Genomic DNA, 25,677 nt, shown 5'->3' on the forward strand with positions numbered 1-25,677 from the left:
CTCCTCCATGCAGACAGTATGTCAATTTACATGAATGAAGGTTAACCTGTTGAATTGTCTCACCCTTTTTTGAGAGATCCCCAGGAATATCAGACTCTAGAGCTTGACTTTGCCTATGGGTACAGCTACAGCCCTCTTTCACTTGTCATTTGTCCCTGTGTTCTGATTCTTCATGAGCTGAACTACTTTGTAATGACAGTGAGCTCCTGAGCTTGGCTTGGATATCTCAGCTTTAGGTATCTCAGTTTTAGATTCTACCCTAAAAACAAACTTGTCCATATTACACGTTTAGGGAAGGGCAGAGAGAAAATAAATACTTTAGGGTGTGTTTGTTAACTCCTTGAGAGTCCCTCCCTATAGTCTTGTTCCTGACCTTTAGCTATTCCTTCCTGTTGGACAACCAATGGAAAGCAGTGTAGAGGCTGATATATAAAGGACTGAGGACTAATCAATTGGAAGTTAATGGTGGAAAGCAATTGGGATTTTTTGTATTGGTTGCTGGGTTGAATTTTCTGTCCAGAAACCCTGAAAAGGCCTCATGCTAAGCTGCACTTATTGAGAAAATCAGAAATTAGGCTTGAATTACAATGTAGGTGGCCAGCCAACCAGCCTAGCTAACTAACTGTAGTGTACACAGCAATATTTCTATTCCTCTAGGGCTTTTTTCATCCTTTGCCATCAAGTACTCAATAAAAAGAAGAATAAATAGTCACTATGACTGTGACTATAGTGAGTGCTTAAAAGAGTAAAGGGTAACTTAGGGTAACCATTTTTTTCAGAACACTTTAAGTTATCCCTTTAATCTTTTATTTCACCCTTTAGCAATTGGTACCCAATCCTGCTCTGCTCATTATAATAACTACAGAATAAACAAACTCTTACTTCTTACTGCAGGTATACAAACATGCTTCTTTATTGCTGGCTGAGTAGAAAACGCAACAAAAACTGAAACTGAAAAGTGGAGAAAAGGAAAGTCCAAGGAGTGGAGTCTAATTCTAGCCCATAATACAAAGTTCTAATGTTTAACTCTAATATTTAAGGCTCATGTTACTATGCTGCCTGGTTTTACCAGGATCACTTAAGAAATTATAGGGTGATTATAACCATGAAAAATCTGCTCTCAGTTGGGGAAAGTCTTGAGTGAGCAGACTTCTGGGGGCTCTTCCAGATGAGGCATTTGTTGTGCACTCGCCATGCCTTATTCACTACTTTTTTTCAGAGTGTCCTATTCTTAAATTGCTCCTGTTCTTAAAACAAGCTATCATTCTTTAAATGGAGGTTGTCACAAATTAAAAAGAAGAAAATTTCCCCCAAAAATCTTAGGGGGATGAAGCACAGCTCTGGGGGGTGCCCCTATTGCCCCTGCCCCCCAGCTATAGGGCTAGACTCTATAGGGCTGGACTCTTGCTTGAAGCTAGGAAGAATTCCATCAGAATAGAAACACAGAATTTAATGGACCAGCAGCAAGTGTTTTGGTTTGATTGAATGTTTCACCATACAAAACGAGTGTTTAGACCATTACAAATGGGGCTTAGGATTTTACATACATTTTAGGTCATCTGACATAGTGGATGTTTTGTGTGGAGGTAAATAATGATTTTACTTCTTCCCCTGTTAACCTTCCCCCTTCCCTCTGCAGTAAAAATGGATGGATACAGTACTGCTCAGGATATCACTGCCTTAGGAGATCATCAGTCTAGTGGTGGGACACAGCAATGCCATTTCTGTGATTGCCTGAAGGCTTTAGAATATAGCTTCATGACTTGTGCTTTCTTGATAAGATTCAAGGTGCACTGTAAATCCTACCTGTCCTACCCCATCACACTGAAAGTGTTGCAGAGGAAAGCATCTCTCTTAAAAGGCTCATTGCCTAATTCTGCATTGGTTGGCTCCTATAGCATGGGGGCCATGGAGGCTGCACAAGAAGTGTCTGGCTGGAGAGTTTGGCAAGGCAACATCTTTCAGCCTGGGTGGTCCAAAAAGGGGCCTGACCACTCTTTAAGAGGTGCTGCCTCCTTGTCTATGTCTTTCTCTGAGCTGGAGGTGGGTTTGAAGCCAGGGAGCACCACCCCACCTTTTAAAAGCCACACTTTGAATGAGTCAGTGTCTTCTGTGGTGGATGCGTTGGCGGTGGGGAGATTATTGCCTACTGTTGCTGGTTATCATTTTCACCATTGATTTATGGCTGCTTTTTTTTTTTTAACAAATAACAAATCTCATAATTTATTAAGTAACATTTTACATTTCCCCCCTAAATTGCCTTCAACTGTGAGAGGGGCAGGGGAGACAAATGTTTTAAGTATATAGACAATTAGACTTCCTTTAAACAAATAAAGGCAGCTCATGTTAGTCCTGTGGTCATTTTTCTCTCTCTTTAAAACACTTTTTTCATTGTTGTGGAAACTCAAAACGGTTGCAAAACAAATCAGTATGAGCAACAACATAAAAGCATTTAAAACAGATTTTTAAAAAAATCTTCCAGTGTAATACCATCATATAAAACAGACAAATTACAAGGATGGGATACAGCAGCTGTCTCTTACGATGTCACCTGAGAATCATGTAGTCACAACCCTAAGGTTGTTAAAGTGAAATAGGATCTTGTTTTAAGAACAAAGGTAGCAGCACCACAGGCTGTTTAAAAAGGTTCGCATGTTGAATAAAAAAGCTATAGTAATATAGAAGTATTAATTGGATTTCAAAATATTGCAGTGTGTTCTCCTGTTCAGGATTCCAGTCAATGAACCATGTCCTTTCTCAGGATGTTTCATTCTGTTCTTCTCCTCTCCCATTTTACATCACCCCCATCAGCCAGAATTCTGTGCACATTAAGCATGTTCAGTCCTCACTGACCTTTTTGGGGGTCATTCCCCCTCTCTGAGAGGCCCTTTTACCCTACGTATTTTTCATAGTCCTACACGGTTTGGCCACACACAAATCTTGTGTTCAGAATCAGATGATGCTTTTCTCGCTACATAAGGAGCCACACTCAAAGAGCTGAATTCATAATACTCTTTCTGGTTCAGAAATCCTTATTTCAGCAGGATAGTTTTATGTATCCACAAAACTGTTTGAAAGCTGATTCAGTTCTTAGATTAGATTTTTTAAAACATGTTAGCCTTCTACAAACTGGCTGATTTTAATAGGGAAAGTTGAAAGAGCTGGTGACTTTTTCGTTTAGAAAAAATACAAGTGTGGGAATAATCACAGAGATTAACAACATCTTAGGTCTAGGCTCAGTGGATAGATCTTTCCTAGAGCATGCATAAGTCAGTGAAATGTATTGGCAGTAGCTTCAGGACTGACAAGCACAAGTACTTTGTTTTCAGTATTTTATTTATTTATTTACTTATTAGAGAGCCAGTGTGGTGTAGTGGTTAGAGTGTTGGACTACAACCTGGGAGACCAGGGTTCGAATCCCCACATAGTCATGAAGCTCACTGGGTGACCTTGGGCCAGTCACTGCCTCTCAGCCTCAGAGGAAGGCAATGGTAAGCCACCTCTGAATACCGCTTACCATGAAAACCCTATTCATAGGGTTGCCATAAGTTGGGATCGACTTGAAGGCACTCCATTTCCATTTATTTATTACATTTATATCCCACCTTTCCTCCAAGGAGCTCAAGGTGGTACATACAGTTCTCCTCTCTCCCCATTTTATCCTCACAACAACCCTGTGAGGTAGGTTAGGCTGAGAGGCTGTGACTAGCCCAAGGTCACCCAGCAAGCTTCATAGTAGAGTGGGGATTTGAACCCTGGCCTCCCACTACTATTGAATCTTGGGGTTCAAGATTCCCAGTTTTGACCACTATTTTCACCACTATTTAATCTTGGGATTCAATAAGCACAGTGGTGCTTTAAAATTAACTCAGTTAATTGTTGATTGTTTTATCATTTAGCAAAGCCACATCTGTTCACAACAACAAAAATAAAATAAATGCCCGTTTAATATGAAATAACCCCATTCCTTGGCTTAAATATGGCTATTCCATAACATTAACCATATTTACAAGTTGAATGGATGGACACATTATTGAAGAGGCATTGCTGGCTGAATGAACAATCCCTCCATCTGTTGGGTGGCAGCAATTTTTGCTGAGGTTTTTAGCTCTTTCCCCATACGATTCATGCATTCTTGGGTAATGCTCTAAAGCTGCTCTTGGCATCATTTATGAATGTGGTTTTACCTAAGGCATTTCAGCATGTTTAAGTCTGCACTTTGAATAATAAAGAAACGGGTAGAGATAAACAGTCACGCTATTTATTTAGACTTCTTCCAGGTTGGGATCTTACAATCAATTTTTAAAAAATGATCTGCTAAGCTACTACATTATCGCCCACCCAAGTTGCCTCAACCCTGACCAATCTAAAAGGTAGCTCAAACAACTAGGGGTGAATGAAAATTGCCTTTCGCTATCTTACTTGAAGGTGGTGAAATTGGGAGAGGGAATTCACCAATTATTCTCAGGGTGGGGATGGAATTCTCCAACAGTTTTAGGTTAGCCAAAAATGAAAAATGTCCACACACACAAAATATCTTCTGATCATGTTTGGGTCAGTTAACTGAATAAAGCTCTACTGTTAGTTCATATTGGTTGATGAAGGAAGCAATGGGCTAAGAGGACTGGAAGGAGGAGGGGCCAAGACCATTGTTTCCTTCAACAATATTAAACAATCATTGAAACTGGATACACAGCTGTGGCCTATTTACAGGCAGAAGAGTAGTGGTGGTGGTGGTAGTTCACCAAATATTCTTCAATTCAACACAGAGCCCATCAATAAAAATGGCAAAAATGTATCAGAAAACTATTTTAGTTTATTTTAAACAAAATTGTATTTTGTTCATCATAAACTATGTACAAGTAAGTAACAAATAAGTTGTACAGAATTGGTAATTAATAACAACATCAAAAATTCCTCCCAACCTTCCCACCCTAAATAATTTAGCTGAGCAGGTTGAAATCTTGAAACCTTAACATTTATAGCCCTGAAGAATAAATTGTCCCAAAGTTTAAGAAATGCAGCCAACATGGACAAAGAGGAACAGTGTTCCTGAACATACATCACAAACATATTCCATGTTGCAGAATAGGCCATTGCTTTTGCTTTACTCTTTGCTAGCTTTATTTTAAAAGTCACTTTCTCTGCTATGGATACATGCCATCACCTCTGCAGCCAAGCTTCGCAGGTTAGCATCTCGGCTGTTTTCCAGTTTTTGGCTACTCTCATCCTAAGGGTCACTAGCACAAAGGACTTCAGAGGTTTACAGTCTCATTCCCCCCTCCCCTCCATATATTCAGAAGTTACAGTAGTGGGATGGGTGTTGCATCTTGCCTCAGAATACTGTTTTCGGAGAAATGCTGGCCCAGTCCTAAAAGCATTTTATTAGCTGTTTAATGAACTAGGGATGGGTATGGGTATGAGGAAGGGTTAATCCTAAAGGCTTAATGACAGCTTTACCACAAGGTGGCAGACGTGGCTTAACCTTGGACTGCAGTAATAGGAAAAAGTTTCTGCTTGTCTAATAAGCGAAGGAGAAAATGGATGCCAAATCCTTCTGTGGGGAGTTGTTAGATCTTTTTTTAAGGCCCAAAGTTCATGAGTGAAGGTGAAACTGCTCACTGTCAGAACATACACACTGCTTTTTCAGGAAACATAACAATTTTGTCTCTGCCGTTGCCTACGCTATATATTAGCACAGCTTGCTCACTCTTACCAGCTCAATGAGATTAATAACTTCTCCAGCACAATTGGAACAAAAGTGATCCTGCTGAATAGGTTTAATTACTGTGTCCTTATAATAAAATGCACTAATTATACAGCTGGTGCTTATGAAAGGGGAAAAACACCAAATCAGGGGAGAGGTTACCTGTCGCCATGTGAAATTTTGGGATTTTCAGTCAATACTCCCAGCAGGGCCTGCCTTTCATTAAATGAAAACGTATATGCATGTATCTGTGTATAAGAAACAGGCAAACATATGAAACAGCAGTATATATTATAGTAGTTTCCATGTTCTTATGTTCAATGGGAGCCACTGAGAACAGAGCCAGCTCCTCTATCTGCACAGCCTGCACTGGGGCTGTTACTTGGGCATACTAGAATATAACAGATGCCAAGGGGGCAGCTGTTAGACATACTTTACCCCACAACACTCATGTAGTGTAAAGGTTTGCTGACTGATCAAAGTTCTTCTCTACAGAGGAAAAATAAGATGATGCAAGTACGAGCTTTTTCACAACAACCTGGAAATAATGGCGTTCTTTCCTATCCTTTTCTGAGCCACAGAAACACTACTGTTTCTTTCCAGTAATTCACAGCCTGACAGAGCCCATCTCCATTACCTTGATTCTGTCAGTAGGGACTGTAGCATGGAAGTGAGAGACAGCTTCATTGCCAAAACAATGTAAGGGTACGAAACAGTGCTGTGATCATAACTGCAGCAATGAAAAAGTTTGGGGAGATCATCATATTGTCAGTTAGTGTGATATCAGTTTGGGTCACTAGATTTAGCTGAGATTTACCAACCATAAATATTGATATGTACATCTGTTTAAATTAATTAGCCTGTAAGATGGTAGGCCAATTTTATTGTCCTCAGCCCTCCCTTCTCAAGCAGAAAAGATGGGACTGGCAGCAAGGAGGCACTGGGAGAGAATGTTTTCTCCCAGGCAGTTCTCAACAGGATGATTATTGCTATATGGCAGGCAACCATCATTTAGCAGTTGAAACTGCCTGCAGTTTCTCAGAACAAACTGCTGTGACGGATTCAGCACTCTCTACCCCCTTTGGGAATCTATCTCAGACAGACTCCCCTAAATACAGACCCCCATTAGAATCTGATGTTGCCACCTGTTTGAATTCTATCGCAATTGATATTGAAGAATCGAGGCGGGTATCTACCAAAGGTCTTTGATAGCAACCCTATTCCTACGATATTAGGTAGAAGGAAGTACAACCAATTAACACCATATGTTCGTCCCAAAGAAGGCATAGTACATCGCCATCTACTTGCCCCTGTACAATTAACTCAAAAAGAGGGACAGACTCCTGCCTTAAACAACTTTTTCGGATCCCAAATCGCACTCCTTAATGCAAGATCTGTAAATAAGAAATCGGTGATTATCCAAGACCTCATTGTGGACGAACAAGTAGATGTACTATGTATTACTGAAACCTGGTTAGACGAAGCCGGTGGAGTTAATTTGACTAGTCTTTGCCCGCCTGGCTTCGTGGTTATACATCAACCTAGACTTGGCGATCCTGGAGGCGGGGTGGCAATAGTATATAGAGAGACTATCTCCCTAACTAGAATCCCCCTTTCATCTCCTCCTGGATTCGAAGTCCTTAGTCTAAAATCTGGCAACCAGGATAATTTGGTAATTTTATTGACCTACCGTTCTCCATGCTGCCCCATGTCCACATTGCAGGATCTATCGAATTCGATCCTAGAATTAATGTTGATGTCCCCCAAACTGTTAGTATTGGGTGACTTCAACATTCATGCTAATTCTTCTTTATATGGTGCGGCTCGAGAGTTTATGACGACTATGTCGACCTTAGGACTTCTTCAACTAATTAAGGAACCTACACATAGAGCTGGAAACACTCTTGATCTTGTTTTTTACACAGGATCAGATGAAGAGATCTTAGCAGTTTCTGACTTACCTATTCGTCCATTACCATGGACGGATCATTATTTAATTAAATTTAAAATTCCACCACTACTTACCCCTTCTACAGGAAAGAATCCCATTAAAATGATTCGTCCAAAAAGATTATTAAATCCAACAACTTTTTTATCTACTGCTGAAAAACTCCTAGTTCCTTGACCTAATGAGTCTATTGTTGATCTAGTAGATTTCTGGAACAATACAATGTCCAGAACTATAGATATTATTGCTCCGTTACGCCCTCTCACACACTCTCGATCTAAAGTTGCCCCATGGTTCTCTAAGGAGTTGGCTGATATGAAACGGACCTATAGGGGCTTAGAACGCCGTTGGCTGAAGACACGGAGCCCCTGCGACCATCTTCAGGCAAAATTTTTTCTGAAACACTATATGTCATCTAGAATTATGGCTCAAAGAACCTTTTTCTCGGCCACCATTGCATCTGCTGATGGCCGACCAAAAAGAACTCTTCCGGGTGGTTAAGAATTTACTTAACCAAGACCAGCATAAGCCGAATCCTGATCATTCTGCTTCTCGTTGCCAAGAACTAGCCACGTACTTTAGTACTAAAATTGCTCAGATCCGTTTCGACCTTGACACTAAGAATATTATAATTTCCAACCCCCTCCCTGCCACTCATGTCTGCGTGGCCACCTTAGACTCTTTTCAGATCGTACATCCAGCAGATATAAATAACCTTTTGGAAGGGATGAGACCTACCACTTGTCTACTTGACCCTTGCCCTTCCTGGATTATAAAACAGTCCAGAAAGGAACTCGCAATTTGGATCAGTGAGTTGATTAATGCCTCCCTCCAGCAAGGTCACCTTCCAGGAAGCGTAAAAGAAGCAATTGTTATTCCATTATTTAAAAAGCCTTCCTTGAACCCTTCCTGTTTAGACAGTTTTCGTCCTGTTTCTAACTTACCTTTTTAAAGTAAAATCATTGAGAGAGTTGTAGCCGCGCAACTCCAGAGTTTTCTGGAGCTGACGGATTACTTTGACTCATCTCAATCTGGTTTTAGGCCAGGTCATGGAACTGAGACTGTATTGGTGGCCTTAGTAGACGATCTTCGGAGAGAGCTAGACAAGGGGAATGTGTCCTTACTAGTTCTCCTCGATCTTTCTGCAGCGTTCGACACGATCGACCATAACATCCTCCTAGACCGCCTCTTCGAGATGGGCTTGAGAGGCACTGTTTTTCAGTGGCTCTGCTCGTTCTTGGAGGGCAGATCACAGAGAGTATTGCTTGGGAATTTTAGTTCTGATCCCTGGCCGTTATCATGTGGAGTTCCACAAGGCTCGGTGCTTTCACCAATGCTATTCAACATTTACATGAAACCGCTAGGAGAGATCATCTGGAGGTTTGGAATTCGATTTCGTTTGTCATTTTATGAACCGGCCCGTCCTTTAAGATCTTCTTTAGACCCTGGTCTTAATATTCCCCCCTTTTCCCAAATTCACCAGACGGGCATTAGGAATAAATTGTTCTCAGTGGGGGCACCAACTCTTTGGAATGCTCTTCCGCAGGAAATTCGTTCTTCCCCTTCTCTGTTTAGCTTCCGTCGCCAAGTTAAGACCTTTTTATTTCGGTTAGCTTTTGAATTGTAATGTGTGATATACTGTATATTTCTTATAATGTTTTATAACTTGTTTGGTATGTTATACTGTACTATGTTGTTTTATTATGCTATTGTTTGCCGCTTAGAATTCCTTGGAACTGAAGCGGGATATAAACTTTTAAAATAAATAAATAAATACAAATGTCCAACAATTATATTGAGATTTTTCTTTTATTGTGTGTCAGATGAAGCAGCAGTAGCCATATGAAAATGTCAGTTTGTACTTGCAAAATCGACATTGTTAGCTCTTGAGCTGAGTTAGTCAAGACAAGACTCAATTACAGAGGGATGGTCAAGTTAATCTGTTATAGCAAAAACAACATAGCCTTAGATCCAAGTGGAACTGGCAGAAGGTGCTTCTGCTCATGCAAGGAGGTGCATCTGGTTTCAGCCAATTCCCCACCCCTAAGCTTCAATGCCTGTCCTGCATCACACACACTTCCTTCCTTATTTACAGTGGGAACAATATAACTCTCAGCCTTGTGCTGCTAGAGGGGATGAAGAGATAGTGAAGGCATCTGTCTGCTAGTCTCCACCAATGGTGGGAAGGACTCCATCACGGTGGAGGCTCCTGTTGTGACCACAGAAAGTGTGGCACATAGACCATTACTGCTAGCCTTGTGCCCAAGAGCAGTAGCAAGCATAGGGTCCCAAAATGCACATTTGTGGGGCAGGATAGGAGCAAAGCAGACCTGACCCTGGATCAGCTAGATCCAAAGCTGTCCCATTCTCTTCAGATGAGTCCCATCCAGGCCACTAAGCTGGTGCAGCCTGAAGATGGCATACCAAAATCAAGTGGATGGGGGAAGGAAGCTGTCTCTCTCTTTTGTCCTGGTCAGTGCAAACTGAAAGGACTTCAGACACACAGTGGTGGATAAAACCAGCAACAGAGAATAATTTTGGTACAAAGGATAAAATCACTAAAATATTTTAAGATTGAGAAGCCTGGAAAACTAAAAATGTCTTCATCTGGCACCCAAAAGACTACAATGTGGAAGTCAGGAAAGTCTCTCTGGAGGGGGTATCCTAGAACTGGGGTGTCACTACTAAAAAGTCCTTAGTTAATAGCCATTTATCATACCTCATTTGGTGAAGGCGTCAAGAGAATGGCCTCGAAGATGATCTAAGGCAGTGGTTCCCAACCTGGGGGCCGGGACCCCCAGAGGGGCCATGAAGTAATCCAGAGGGGGTCGTGAACAGTAAAGAAATGAATTATTTATTAATTTTTTTAAAAAAAGTCTCTCTACACTGTCTGCTTTCCACTGCCACTGCAGATGACACCTCCCCCTTGCTCCAAACAAGAGGGGATGCCTTTTCTGAAGCTCCAGAGCTTCTTTCAGGCGCACTAAGGGCAGGCATCTGCCTATAAAATACATGGCAGATGCCAAAGGAGGCTGAGGGTGGAGCTACCAGGAAGAAGAGGGGGTTACTATCACTGATTCCCGTCTCCTTGCACTGCCGCTACTGGCAACGCCCTTGCTTAGAATGAGAGGACAGGGCTTTTTGTCAAGCAAAAAGAAGCAAGGCTGCAAAGAAAGGCTGCTTTCCCCCTTCCTTCCTGGCAGCCAGTCTGCCTCCCTGGGGGGAGGGGGTCACAATTTTTTTTCATCTTATAAAGGGGGTCCCATGCTCATAAAGGTTGGGAACCACTGATCTAAGGTCCAGGTACCTATCAAAGCTAAAGAATCTTGTGGCAATTTAAATAGGAAGGCCTTTGTTGTCGGGCACTCTCTCATGGATAACAGCCCACATTATCAGGTGCATGAAGCATTATCCATGAAATTAGCGAGTATAAAGATAAATGGATCCCACATTTTCCAATATTTTAAAAAACAAAATCTGTACCCATGTACCTTGGAAACTGGCGACTTCATGGATAATGTTTCATAAAATGTAAATGTACTGCCTTCAAGTCGATTCTGACTTATGGCGACCCCATGAATAGGGTTTTCATGGTAAACAGTATTCAGAGGTGGTTTTACCATTACCTTCCTCTGAGGATGAGAAACAGTGACTGGCCCAAGGTCACCCAGTGAGCTTCATGGCTGTGTGGGGATTTGAATCCTGGTCTCCCAGGTCGTAGTCCAACACTCTAACCACTACATCTGAGAAAATGGGTTGTGTCATCAATGTGAGCTGATGCCAGAATAAATACGTTAGTCTCAAAGGTGTCATTGAAGTCCAGATTGCAAATGTAATCCAACACACATTCCTGACACAATGATTTGCAGGCTGATTTTGGAATTTAACAATGAAAGCATTGTTTTAAAAAACAGTCAGAAAGAACTGTAGGCACAAAGAACATGAGCTCTGCTGGATCAGACCAAAGGTCCACTTAGTCCAGCGTCTTGTTCTCCCAGTAATCAAAAATGCCTATGATAAGCCAGAGTGCAACAGCACTCTCCCCACTTGTGATTCCTATCTACTGATATACAGAAGCATACTGCCTCTAAAGGTGGAAGCAGAGCATAGCCATCATGGCAGTAGCCATTGACAAGTGAATCTGTCTAATTCTCTTTTAAAGCCACCCATGCTGGTGGCCATCACTATATTTTATGCTTGTGCTTTCTAACGCAGTTAGAAAACACAGTGCCATCATATATATCTGATTTAGCAGCACACTCCTTTTTGTCCTTATCTCATTTTGGCTTTGTCTCTGTAAAAGTTCAACAGACAGTTTTTATTAGGTTTTCACTAAAGCTAGTTTACAAATATGACTTGCCTAAGGTGGTCATTGTGAGTTTGTTCTCTCTCTCTCTCTCTCTCTCTCTCTCTCTTGTAAGAAATGGTGGCAGGATAATGGTTTCCTGTACTCAGTCTCTGGTCAGAGCAAGAGAAAGGAGAACAAAAGCCTTCCTGTGAATCACTTCCATTTTTTTAAAATTGAACAGTTCACTGGATTTCAATTCAAGACAAGTTCCCTGGTGTGAGTCAGGTCTTCCCCTTGCTGCAGGAAAGTTTTCAAGCTGTTCTTGAAGTCTGCCTTTCAGCTGTAGAAATCAAGAGAAGTGATAACAAAGCTTCTTTACTTGTTCACATGTGAACTGGAAAATCTCAGTATTGGGGGGGGGAAAGGCAGCATAGGCACTAGCACCCCAATGTCATAACAAATTTGTTGACAAGGAACTGCACAACTTTTCAGTATTACTTTTGATGAAATAAGAGATCCTCAGCTAATTCTATGTTATCTATAGTGTTATGTGTTTGGGGTTGAGATGGATGATTTCTACAAGTCCTCTTCCAGCCCCTGATTTGGAACCCTGTACCTGGAGGTGAGAAATCTGCTCTGCTGGCCAGATCTCAGTCTAATAGTGTGGCCAGGTGAGTTAATGAGCCTATCAAGTGTCCATTAATGGTGAATGGGCCAGGGAGATCCTATTGTTATTGAAACTCTTCATAAGAGCCTCCCCCCCCCAGCCTAGGAGAAGCTTGTGTTTTTAGGTGAGCCCGATGAAAGGCTGGGAACTGGATGCAGGCAGAGAGGGTGGTTCTCTGCACCATGGCATTAGGGTGCCTTCTGTAAGACTGGTGGAAGATGCAAGATCTATTGACTGTTGATGCTTTGAACCCCTGAAGCTCAGGTTGGAATGTGTGTAAATAAATAACCCATATTTCCTAAAGACACCACAGTCTCCATTGACCTTCTTTCCAAGGAAACCAAACCCTGGGTAAGTGCAGGGACCCCTGGAGATCTCTCACTGCTCGGAGATTGGGGTGGTGTGCAACAACAGCTTTCTTTGAAAGAATATCAGGTTGCAATCTACTAACACTTTAGAGGCAGTATTGTACAGCCATTTCACATTTGCATAGCAGCACGTCTTGCTTTGCCATTGATGGGCTGGAACTCCCTTCTGAGGGTCCAATCACATTTCCTGTATAATGTGCAGTGCTGTTTGCAAATGTGTGTTGGTCACATATATTCTTTACATTTTTAGGTGTTTGTGAAGAGAGTCTAAGGATAACACACACAACTGCCAGCCTCATATTATGTGATTAGTTATTGCAGTTTGGGGGATCAAAGGCTTGAATGCTCTCTTGTGTTTTAAAAAGGTTCCCTATACATTCAGAACCAGTAGGATGTGAGAAGACAAGGTTAGAGCTTAATGTTCCTTCTGTGTACTCCACACTATTCAGGAGATACCCACTGTGCTCCCTCACTGTTATTAACCCAGTTTTCCAGTGGTTAGTGTCGATATGGGAAGAAGCCAGACCTTTTGATTCCTACATGGCCAGATGCTGAGTTGCTCTAAGTCAGGGGAGAGGAACCTGTGGCCCTTCCAGTGTTTCTGGACAACTCCCATAATCTCTGACCATTGGCCATGCTGGCTGGAGCTGAGCTGCTGGGAGTTGGAATCCAACAGGATCTAAATTGTTACAGGTTCCTCCCTTCTTGCCATAGGTGAGCTAACTTAGCTTTGCTCACATATAAAATATGCAATCTGTCATGACCCCCAAGGAGAACGTTTGGCAAGACTGTGAAGAGTAGGGTACAGATGTTGGGGAGTAGTTGCCAGTAGAGATGAAATGAATGAAGACGTCATTGAGGAAAGGCCTCCAGAAGCTTCTGGGCCTGCTAATAGAATTGCTGAGAGAAGCCCAGAAGAGCTCCTTCGCCTGAACTGGCCAATGAAGAATCTTCACTAGTATCCAGCCCAGGCTGGATAAATTTTATCCAGATATTGAACAGATAAATTGTAATCAACGGTGGGGATTCTTCCAGAGAGAGCATAGTGAAAGCAACTTGTCAGAGCCAGAGATAACCGTATCTCCAAGGTCAAGAAGGCTAGAGAAGAGACACTTGAAATTAGGCCAATTTCGTTATGCTCTTAGAAAAAGCCCCCACCTTGCAGTATTTGTGAGAAAGAGCCAGAATTAAGATGAGCACTTAGTTCCACAGGTTCTCTGATATAAAGGTGTAGTGAAGCCTGTTTAGATTTGTTGCAACAACTCGTCTGTTGTTGCTTCCCCGTACCCAGTATGTTCCTGAGATATAACTAGCCAGTTTCTGTGTTATATCCTGAGACATGTTTAGTTTGCTCCAGTTCTGCATCCTAATTCAAACCTAGAGTGTGATGCTGTGTTCCTGTTTTGACTTTTGGAATAAAGCTTCATGCAGAAAAATCCAGTCTCTGAGTCTTGAGTTTACTTCTTTGGTTTGGAGCCAGGACACAACCTAACTGGATGCACTTTCAGTTATGGAATCTGAAAAGTCTATAATTGACCTCCATGTACTTAATTCACACAACTCTAAAGATACTTTTTTAAAAGAAGCCTCTGGTGGCCCTCTGCCATGTAGTGCAGATTTCTCATGTTACCTTGTACAATGGTGATGTGGTTCCCACATCACTTAAGGAACACAAGTACTGGGCCTAATTTGCTGAGGTGTGTTAACCTTTACCACAAAAGGAGATGCTTTAAAAGGATACTGCCAAGTTTTGGTGGTGATAAAACCACACGCACATCCCTATCTCTTTGTTTCCTAAAAGCCAACCATTTCTCAAGTGTCTTTCTTTTCTTCTAAATTCTAGCTTCTAAAGTCCCTCTTTTCCACAAACAAATCAAAATTTCCCACTTGGTACTAGTATGTTCCCAGTAGAGAAGATTCATTGATGATGATGCACAGGCAACAAATCTACAGAATTATAGTCTGACAGCAGTCCAAGACAGAAAATAATTCTTGCATGGAGTGTTAACACTATGCCATCTTGTACAGGAAAGGGCCGTAGCTCAGTGGCAGAGCATCTGCCTTGCATGCAGAAGGTCCCAAGTTCAATCTCCAGGTAGGGATAGGAGAGACTCCTGCCTGAAACCCTGGAGAGCTGCTGCCAGTCAGTGTGGACCATACTGAGTGCCATCTCTGTTATCTTTTTGGTGCCTACAAGCCTTTTAAGTAAAGACCTTATACCGATCTGTGTCTGTGTTGGAATTGCTTTTTAATATGTTTTTAAAGCTTTTTTTTTAAAAAAAGATATTTTGTTTTAATGTGTTATTAAGGGTGTAGCCTAGAGCCTTTAATATATTTTAAACTCTGTTTTATGATATTTTGGAGTGTTTCCGTTGCGCACAGCAGCCGAGGGTGGAAAGGCGGGGACGGGGTGTGGCAGTCATTTACCGGGAGTCCTTAGTTTTTGCCAGACCTCCTCTCCATAGGACCAAGTTTGTTGATTGCATGTACTGGAGGTTGGGCCCGAAGGGCAGTTTAGGGATCCTGCTTGTGTACCGCCCACCCCGCTGCACAGCAGACTCCCTGGCCGAGGTGCTGGAGGTGGTCTCGGCTGTACGGGTGTTGTCCCCAGAATTGTTAGTACTGGGTGACTTCAACGTGCATGCCGAGACCACTCTCACTGGAGCCTCTCGGGATTTCCTGGAAACCATGGCTTCCTGGGAACTGCACCTTAGTAATACTGGGCCCACCCATGTAGCCGGTCATGCTCTCGACCTTGTGTTTGTCCTGGGAGAGGAGAGAAGTGCTCTGAAGTTGGGAGTGGTTCTTTCCACCCCTGTGTCATGGTCAGATCACCACCTGGTAAACATGGACTTTTCGATGCCACACCCCCTCCGCAGGGGTGATGGACCTATTAGAATGGTCCGCCCCAGGCGCCTGATGGATCCTGATGGTTTCCTGACTGCGCTAGGGGAATTGGAACCTGCTGAAGGTCACCCGGTCGAAACCCTGGTGATGGAGTGGAATGAAAGAGACCGGGTGGCTCCGAAACGTCCTCTCCCCCTGAACAGAACTCAGTTAGCTCCATGGTATACACCATGGCTGCGTACTCTGAGACAGGAGGTGAGACGACTAGAATGCCGGTGGCGGAAATCCCGCTCTGAAGGTGTCCGGACACAAGTTAGAGCAGCAGTAACTGCCTACCAAGTGGCAATAAAGGCAGAAAAGAAAACTTTCTTTACTGCCTCTATTGCGTCTGCAGAGTGCTGTCCCAGGAGGTTATTCCAAGTGGTCCGAAGCCTGGTCGGTCCAGTTGCTCAGGAACCCTTGGAACAGTCAAAAGCCTCCTGTGACATCTTGGCTAAGCACTTTGCCGATAAAATCGAACGCTTATGGAGCTCGATCCCATGTGCCGTGGACACAGTAGATGAACCAGAGTTGGCCAGTTGCACGCCGGTTTGTTTGGATCATTTTCAGCCTCTCTCTTCTGAGGATGTGGACAAGGTGCTCTCGACTGTAAAGCCTACCACCTGTCAAGGATGGATCCTTGCCCATCGTGGCTCACAGAGAAGTTGGGTGAGGGGATTAAGGCGGTGGTAAACACATCCTTGAAAGAGGGTGTGATGCCATCAGCCCTCAAGGAGGCAATTGTAAAGCCCATCTTGAAGAAGCCCTCCTTGCATCCCCAAGTTTTCAATAACTTCCGCCCAATTTCGAACTTACCATTCTTGGGCAAGGTCATTGAGCGAGTGGTGGCTAATCAGTTGTCGACACACTTGGATGAAACGGATTACTTAGATCCATACCAATTGGGCTTCAGGACTGGTCACGGAACTGAAACAGCCTTGGTCGCTCTGGTAGATGATATGAGGAGGGCATTAGATAGGGGAGAATTCACCTTTCTTGTCCTCCTCGATCTCTCAGCGGCTTTTGATACTGTCGACCACAGTATCCTGTTATATCGCCTAGAGGGATTGGGAATAGGAGGTACCCTGTTACGGTGGTTCCGTTCCTTTCTCTCTGACAGATACCAACAGGTGTCATTGGGGGAAGAGGTTTCAGACCCTTGGCCACTCAATTGTGGTGTGCCACAGGGCTCTATCCTCTCTCCCATGCTATTCAACATCTATATGAAGCCGCTGGGGGCTATCATCAGGAGATTTGGGCTGCAGTGTCACCAATATGCTGATGACACTCAGCTGTATCTCTCGTTTAAATCTTCACCAGAGTTGGCTGTGGAGACCATGTCCATGCCTGGAGTCCGTGAGTGGATGGATGGGAAGGAATAGGCTGAAACTGAACCCCGACAAGACCGAGGTACTACTCATGGGGGACAAGAGAAGGCTGGGATTTGTTGACCTGAAGTTCAATGGGGTGAGTCTACCCCTGAAGGACCAGGTCCGCAGCCTCGGGGTTGTACTTGATTCCAAGCTGTCCATGGAGGCTCAGATTTCGGCAGTGAGCCGGGCAGCTTGGTATCAACTACACCTTATACGTAGGCTGCAACCCTACCTTCCTGTTCATCAGCTCCCACTGGTGGTACATGCCCTGGTCACCTCTCGATTAGATTACTGTAATGTGGTCTACGTGGGGTTACCCTTGAAAATGGTCCGGAAATTACAACTTATACAACATGCGGCGGCTCGGCTACTTACAAACAGTCGTCGCCGGGACCACATCACGCCAGTGCTGTTCGATCTACACTGGCTTCCAGTTGTTTTCTGGGCCCAATTCAAGGTGTTGGTACTAACCTATAAATCCCTATACGGTCTCGGCCCAGTTTATCTAAAGGAGCACCTACAACGCCACCAATTATGCCGCCTGACAAGATCGGCCACTCAAGGCCTTCTCTCAATCCCGCCAACCAAAGCAGCTAGATTGGCGGGAACTAGAGAGAGGGCCTTCTCAGTGGCGGCCCCTACCCTCTGGAACTCCCTCCCACAAGATCTTCGGAACGTCTCTTCCCTGAATATGTTCCGCAAGGCCTTAAAGACCTGGCTTTTCCAACAGGCTTTTGGGACTTCTGGGGAGGTATAATGTCCTTATGATTTAAATACTGCCTATCATATATTGTTTGTTAGCATAATTTATACTGTTACACTGTATTTTTGTATTCTATCTTGTTGTAATTTATTGTATGTACGTCGCCTAGAGTGGCCACTGGCCAGATAGGCGACAGATAAATTAAATTTTATTATTAATTTTATTATTTATTATTATTTTAGTGCTTTTGTTTGCTGCCCTGGGCTCCTGCTGAGAGGAGGGGCAGGATGTAATAACAACAACAACAACAACAACAATAATAATAATAACAACAACAATAATAATAAAATAAATAGATGCCCAATAGACTGACTAAGGCAGTTTCTTAATCTCAACACCAGTCAACACTAGTCTCATTGACTGCTGCATCAGATGTATTGTATTTTATTTTGTAAATGTATATGGGAAACATGAGTTCTCAATGTGAAATGCTTAGCAGCTAAAAAGGAACTCGGCTAGATGTGACATTTCTCATGCTTTTGTCATACATAGTTGCTTTTTCTTGAACAAATAGCTGTTGCAGGGGAGCCTGAATCAGATTGGGACTGGTGTGTATGGGGGGGAGGGTATTAACCCTTTAGCCCTGCTGCAGTCTTAACTGAAATCCCTCCCCCTCTCCAATATACAGCTTCTATTCACAATGGGAGGAAACCACAGCTTGGAAAAGTTCCTTTTTTGAACTACAACTCCCATCAGCCTCAACCAGCATGGCCACTGGATTGGGCTGATGGGAGTTGTAGTTCAAAAAAGGAACTTTTCCAAGCTCTGGGAAAGACATAACAATAATAATGTATTCGGGCCAAGCTACATGTGATGTTACATGAATCATTTGAAGTTGTGTTATAGTCCTCCCCCCAGCGGAGATAGCAGTTGTATCCTCCCTGTCACAGTTGTTAACAAAAATCCCACCCTGCCCACCACTATTCAGCTGCTACTAGCCCGGTACCAGTGTTAGTAGTATCATCAACTAAGAAAGAGGCACCTTTCCTCTTCCTGCTCAAAGCCTCCTTTTGTTGGTTCAATACGTACCCTTCATTACTATCAGTGATGACTCTACAATATGAGTGCCACAGGGTGATAATTAGGTTGCTTTAAATTCCCAGAAACTCCTATTGTAAGATAAACTGCTGGCAACCAAGTCAGCAGTCCCTGCTTGGGGATATAGTCATGGTTGTTATGTGCCTTCAGGTCGATTACAACTTATGGCGACCCTATGAATCAGTGACCTCCAATAGCATCTGTTATAAACCATCCTGTTCAGATCTTGTAAGTTCAGGTCTGTGGCTTCCTTTAAGGAATCGATCCATCTCTTGTTTGTTCTTCCTCTTTTTCTAATGGCCATTAATTGCCTTTAAGCCATTTTTCTGATGGCCCTTTTACTTGGTAAGCAAATGCAACTTGAGGTCAACTCTTAATTTTATTTTACCTCCAAGCTTAATACTGAAAGCTTTTGCCATTCTTAGGCCCTGTTTTTTTGACTGATAGATTTCTGCCTAGAGTCTTAGGTTTTTGCAATGGCAGTTATTGATTTTTTTGGTAAAGCAGTTAGATTTTCTTCTTTCACACAGGCTAAAAGGCAATTGGTAAAGTTGCTGTTCCTGGAATGGTAAACTTTTTAAAGAGTACGCAGTTGTAAATAGCTAGAAGTTAGTGAAGATACTAAAGTTCAGGAATCTAATGACAGAGCGAGCCTTGCTTACCTTAACTTCCTCTGGGCAAAATTCTTCTGTACTCCACCAGCTGTGTTCTGGCCAGCTTGTCTCTGTAATGACCTCACCACAAATGAATATTCACTCTAGATTAAAAGATGTCCAAGGCAATGGAGAAAGATTGCCACAGCAGATGTAGTCAAAACCTCCTAGCACATCTGTGGGGCCAGGAAAGAGCAAAAATGAAATGAGGTGGCATTTGGATGGGGTCTGCGTTGAGGATAGCAAAGCACGAATGTATTTTAAAACAGAGTTGCTGGAAGTGCTAGGATTTAAAAATAAATAAATGATTGTTGGGGCTGACTCTCTTGATTTAACAAAACTGAGAATAAGATAACCTTACACATTGGATGTATCAGACACTTTGTAACCATCAGTAAGGGAACCGAATGTGATTTAGCCATGGGGTACAAACAAATTTAGTTTGTTATTAGTAAGTGGCTCACAGTAGTGCCATTAGAAAAATTCTTCTTTATTAGTTTCTTGTTCTTTATGCTTTTGATATGCAATTCATAGTGCAATCCTAGACATGTCTATTCAGAAGCCCCATTTGAATTCATGTGGTTTACTCAATCCAATGTAAGTGGGTATAGGCCTAAAGCTGCATCTGGCTGCAGATCTGTATACCTAGCTACCTGGGATGGAGTAACCTCAGTTGAATTCACCTGGGACTTACTAATGAATCGACATAGCTAGGATTGCTGCTTTTACTGATGTTTACTCATTTTCTATGCTTCATGTTACATTATTTATGGTTTCACCATGTACACAATATATTGTATAGTATATAAAATATGCAAAATATATGACATCAAGGCTTGACTACTGCAACACACCCTACGTGGGGCTGCCTTTGAAAACGATTCAGAAACTACAGTTGGTCCAAAATGCAGCAGCAGAATGTTAGCAGGAGCACGGTGCAGGGAGCATATCACCCCTGTGCTTTATTGACTCTACTGGCTCCCAATTTGTTTCCGAGCCCAATTCAAAGTGCTGGTTTTGACCTTTAAAGCCCTAAACGGCCTTGGACCAGTGTATTTAAGGGACCGCTTACATCCATATGTTCTTACCCTGGATTTAAGATCAACTGCCTCTGGTCTCCTCTGCGTGCCTGGAATGAAAGAATTTAGACTGACAGGCTCGTGGGAGAGAGCCTTTTCAATTGTGGCTCCCAGACTTTGGAATTCCCTGCCCCAAGAAGCCCGCTTTGCTCCCTCCCTGATGGTCTTCTGGAAACTTGTAAAAACTATTTTGCTCCGGAGAGCCTTTGGTTGGGTCAGCCTGACACTGTTCAAAGTTTTTTATCTTTTATGTTTATCTTTTAAGTTCTTTTATTCTCATTCTTTTATATGTGTATGCACATATATACATGTATGTATGTTTGTATGGGTATGCATAATGCATTTTATATATGTGTATGCATAATGCATTTTATGCATGTTAATTTACTGTAATGTTTTTGTTTTTATTGTGTATTTTACTATATATGTGTGCTATTTTATTGTAGCCGCCCTGAGTGCCCTATTGTAAGGTAGAAGGGCAGGACAGAAATATTTTAAATAAATAAAAAAATATGACCTAGCAATATGTACTCAATAAAATTGCTCTGTAAATTAGACATATGTGATATTCAGCCAAAAAATAAAACCCAGTTATATTTATGTATTTGCGTTCAGCATGTATCTACATCGGACATATCTGATGAATTCTTACTGAGGACACTTTCTCCCCTTATTTGACCAGATCCTTATTTATTAAACTAATGGAGTAGCAGCAGCAACTTCTGTGGTATGATGGAGCGTCTGAGGTGCACTCCTGCCACTGGTGTCATTGCAGCTTACCTGGACAGGACTGGAGTAGGGCAAGGCAGGGCAGTGGAGTGGAGTGGAGTGGTCAGGATTGTGTGCCTGGATTGGCTCTGGCACTGTATCTGTGCAGCTCTGACCTTGCCACTGCCCTGCCCCATCCCATCCATGCTCTGGTAAACTGCCTCAATGCCATGACACGAGAGCAACTCTGCAACTCCACTCCACAAGCCACAAAACATTTTTATACTAGTGCCTCATATAAGGTATATTTCCATAACACAATGTGTTGGATGAGTGATTTTTCAGCTCTGGTCTGGAGACTGCTAGTTTGCCATCTGTTTGTCAAAATGACAATGAAAATAATAGATACAATTGCTGAAGAGCTAGAGGTCTCTTGGAGGTTTCTGGAGTCGGCCGCTGAGGCAATCCAATTTCAGTTTTAAAACTCTTAGCCTCTGGAATCTTAGCTTTCATTTAAAAAAAAAGTTTCTAGGTTGTCTGGTTCAAGAGATATACACCAAAATGTCAACCGCACCCCCCCACAACTTTTGTTAGTACCAGCTGCTCTAATCCCTGCCCTTTCAGGTTTTCAGCCAAGAAGTTAAGTCAGGGTTGTGATTGACAAGGGATTTGCTGACTTCCAGGCAATAGCTAAATCCCATTGCAAGTTCTGAAAACAACTTCCTGCTTGTCTGCACATCAGGAATTCAGTAAATTTATACCTTTCAGCAGCATAAACAGCATTTTATTTGTATAGGAGATCTGGATACCTTGGAACTTGCTTCTGAGTAAACATGCATAGGATTACATTAGAACAAAAGATCACAGCAGGATCTTGGTAGGCATGCACAGTAAATAATTTCAGTTATGATTATAATAAAAGTGTACGTGCAGGTTTTTTAATTACTAGCAAAAATAGTATATTATAATTTTATCTTTCAAATAATTTTTAAACAGAAATTTTAAAAAGTGTAAATGTTGTAGCTTATGATACCATTACAATCTGTTATACTTTTCTAATTATAAGGAGTCAAACAAATCTAAATATTCTGGGCTGTTGAACAGGGCAGTTTATTTGTCTTATTCATAACGAGTTTTGAAAACCTTCTGAATATAAAGCTTTAATCCTATACTTGCTTTTCTGGGAGTAAAGCTGCAATGCTAATTCCACATACCTGGGAGTAAACCCCCAAGCAATTAGGCAGTACTTACTTAGGTGTCACTGCTTTTATTTGGTAGGACGCTAATTCTGATTTTTTTAAAAAAATGTTCTAGAATGACCAACTGGTTTTGACAATAATTATATGGGGTGTGTGTATTCTTATATCTCCAGTGTGTGTGTATATGGAATCTTTCTAACAACCCTGTGAGGTAGAGTTGGAAACCAAGGCAGCTCACAACAGGAAATAAGTCCCTTTAAAATCCAATAACCATAACACAAGTATAAAACAGTTGCAAAACAGCTGCTTATCACTGAATTGCAATCCTGTGCATGCTTCCCTGTTTGAGTACGCCCCACTGAATACATTGGGACTTGCTTCTGAGTAAACATCTTTGACATTCATCTTATATAAATATTTCTTTATACTATATCTTGATATGATTTCACACTATGGTTGTACATTATTATTTCCTCTACATTTTAAATGTGCCCTTCTTCCTTGGGACGGTCATGGTCCTCTCTGTTATTTTCACCCTGAGGGGCAAATTAGGCTGAAAGATGGTGCATAGCCCATAGTCTCCAAGTAAACTTTGTAGCTGATTTCCATTTTAAAAAGTAATTAAAATGATTTATATGCAGGGAAAGTTTATGAAGTAATGCAGAGCCACATAATACATTTAAAGCACATCCAAATCACATTTAAAGTGCATGACTTCCCCTAAAGAATCCTGGGAAGTGTTGTGTCCCCCTCACAGATACACTTCCCACAACCCTTAACAAACTAAAGTTCCCATGATTGTGTGATGGGATTCATGTGCTTCAAATGTGTGTTGAATGCGCTTTAAATGAATGGTGTGGACCTGCCCTAGTATGCTGTTTATTCATGATTGAACTGAAAAGAACGATTTTAAAAGATAATTATTAAAAAGGGGAAGGACTGTAGTTCAGTGGTAGGGCACATGCTTTGCATGCAAAGGTCCAAAATCCAATCTCTGGAAAAGACTATTGCCTGGAATCTTGGCGAGCAAATGCTAGTCCATGTTACCAGTACTGAGCTAGATTGTATCAAATGGCCTGAGTTGGTATAAGGCAGATTCATTTGTTCCTAAAACAGGAAAGAGACCCAAGGGCCCCAGTGAGTCAGAAATTTATTTATGTATTTTACTTGCAACATTTATATACCGCTTTACTGTAAAAAAAAAACCCTCAAAGGTGTATAAAGAATCAATTAAAACAATAAAATCACTGGCAAAAACAGGTATTTAAAAACATTCAAAATGATAAAACCAACAATGAGTTAAAAGCAGATAAAAAGCATAATAGCTTCTACATGTCTGGGTAGGCTTGCCTAAACAAAACATGTTTTTAGGAGGTGCTGAAAAGAGTACAATGAAGGTGCCTTCCTAATGTCAATAGGCAAAGAGTTCCAAAGTGTAAATGCTGCTATACTAAAGGATCTATTGCTTATAAGAGCAGAACAAGCACTATGTGGCACCCATAACATGGAAAGCACACCTTGAACTTGGCTTGGTAGCAAATCGACAACCAGTGCAGATTTCAGAGCAGAGGTATTATGTGCTGATAGGGTCTCATTCATGTCAGCAATTGTGCAGTGGCACTCTGCACTAATTGCAGCCTCAGGTTGTGCTGCGTGGGGATTTCTGTGGCCTTGGCTGGCTGGCTGCCAGGTTATTTTAGTTTTGATTAGGAACCATGACTGGTTATGGGATACTGTTTTCTGCCTTGCACATAGGAACCTTGTTGTGATTGGTATGTTATTGTATTTAGGAAATCATTACTGTCTTTTTCTTTTTCTATTTGCATTTCATTTACCTCTGACCTCACTTCCTTACATCCATAGAAGCAACAGTGGTTCCATGCACTCAGCTCAACCCCCTTAAACCCACTGATGAAGCACCTTGTTGGTTGCATGACAGTTTGTTTCTTGCCCAATAGTGGTAAAAGAGAATTCACATACTGGGAAGTGTGGCATCAACTGCTGTTGTTCCCAAGCCAGAGCTTGGAAAAGTTACTTTTTTGAACTACAACTCCCACCAGCCCAATCCAGTGGCCATGCTGCCTGGGGCTGATGGGAGTTGTAGTTCAAAAAAGTAACTTTTCCAAGCTCTGTCCCAAGCTACTGTCACTGTTAATTATTACTCACTGGAATTGTGTTGGCTTTCAAAATGAGTTTATAGCAGCCCATGAGGTAGGCAGGAAAGAATAGAGAATCTTCTTAACTCTTACTCATTTCTCAAACCTCTCTCTGCAGTGAAGGATCAAGTCTGTAAAGCAGTTTGGAGCAGCCACATTAAAAGGCAGGGGCAGGGCATTCCAGGCAGGGAGTTGCCAACCCTGCTTTGATATTGATATCATTGGAGAGGATCCTTAGTCAAGCCTTACCAACAGCACAATCGTAACCCTATCTACTCAGATGTTGAGTTCTGTGGGGCTTAATCCCTTAGTAAGTGTGTTTAGAACTGCAGCCTTTAGAGGCATCCATTTTTATTCCTGAGTGCTCCCATCTAATATCTCCACAACACTAGGCTCCCTTCTTCCTACGATGGCCTTCTGGTGACTGGCCTGGCCAGAGGGCACTTAAACCCTTCTTGCCAGAAGGAAGTTGGCTAGAATAAATGTTCCCTACCCAGGTTCCCTAAGCAGGTAAGAAGGAATGATACCATCACTTCAGCTGTGCTTAGGATCACCCTCATTTAGCTATTATCTTAATTTCCAACCAGATAATTTTTTGTTTGTTTGAATGGTATACTTCATGCAACTGTGGTTGATGCTTAATGATGTTTAATGATGACATGATGTTTAATGGCATCACTAGGGCCCACACCCATGACATCACTAGGGCCCACCCTGTGACTTCAGTAGGGTCAACCTCCATAACATCACTAGGGTCCGCCTCTGAAATCTCAGGGTTTGGGATGCTTCTGACCTGGCAGCCCTAAACAAAACAGAACAATGGTCCTCAGTCATTCTATTTCCA

The sequence above is a fragment of the Rhineura floridana genome, chromosome 1 (genome assembly GCF_030035675.1).
Source record: "Rhineura floridana isolate rRhiFlo1 chromosome 1, rRhiFlo1.hap2, whole genome shotgun sequence".
Taxonomy (NCBI): Eukaryota; Metazoa; Chordata; class Lepidosauria; order Squamata; family Rhineuridae; genus Rhineura; species Rhineura floridana.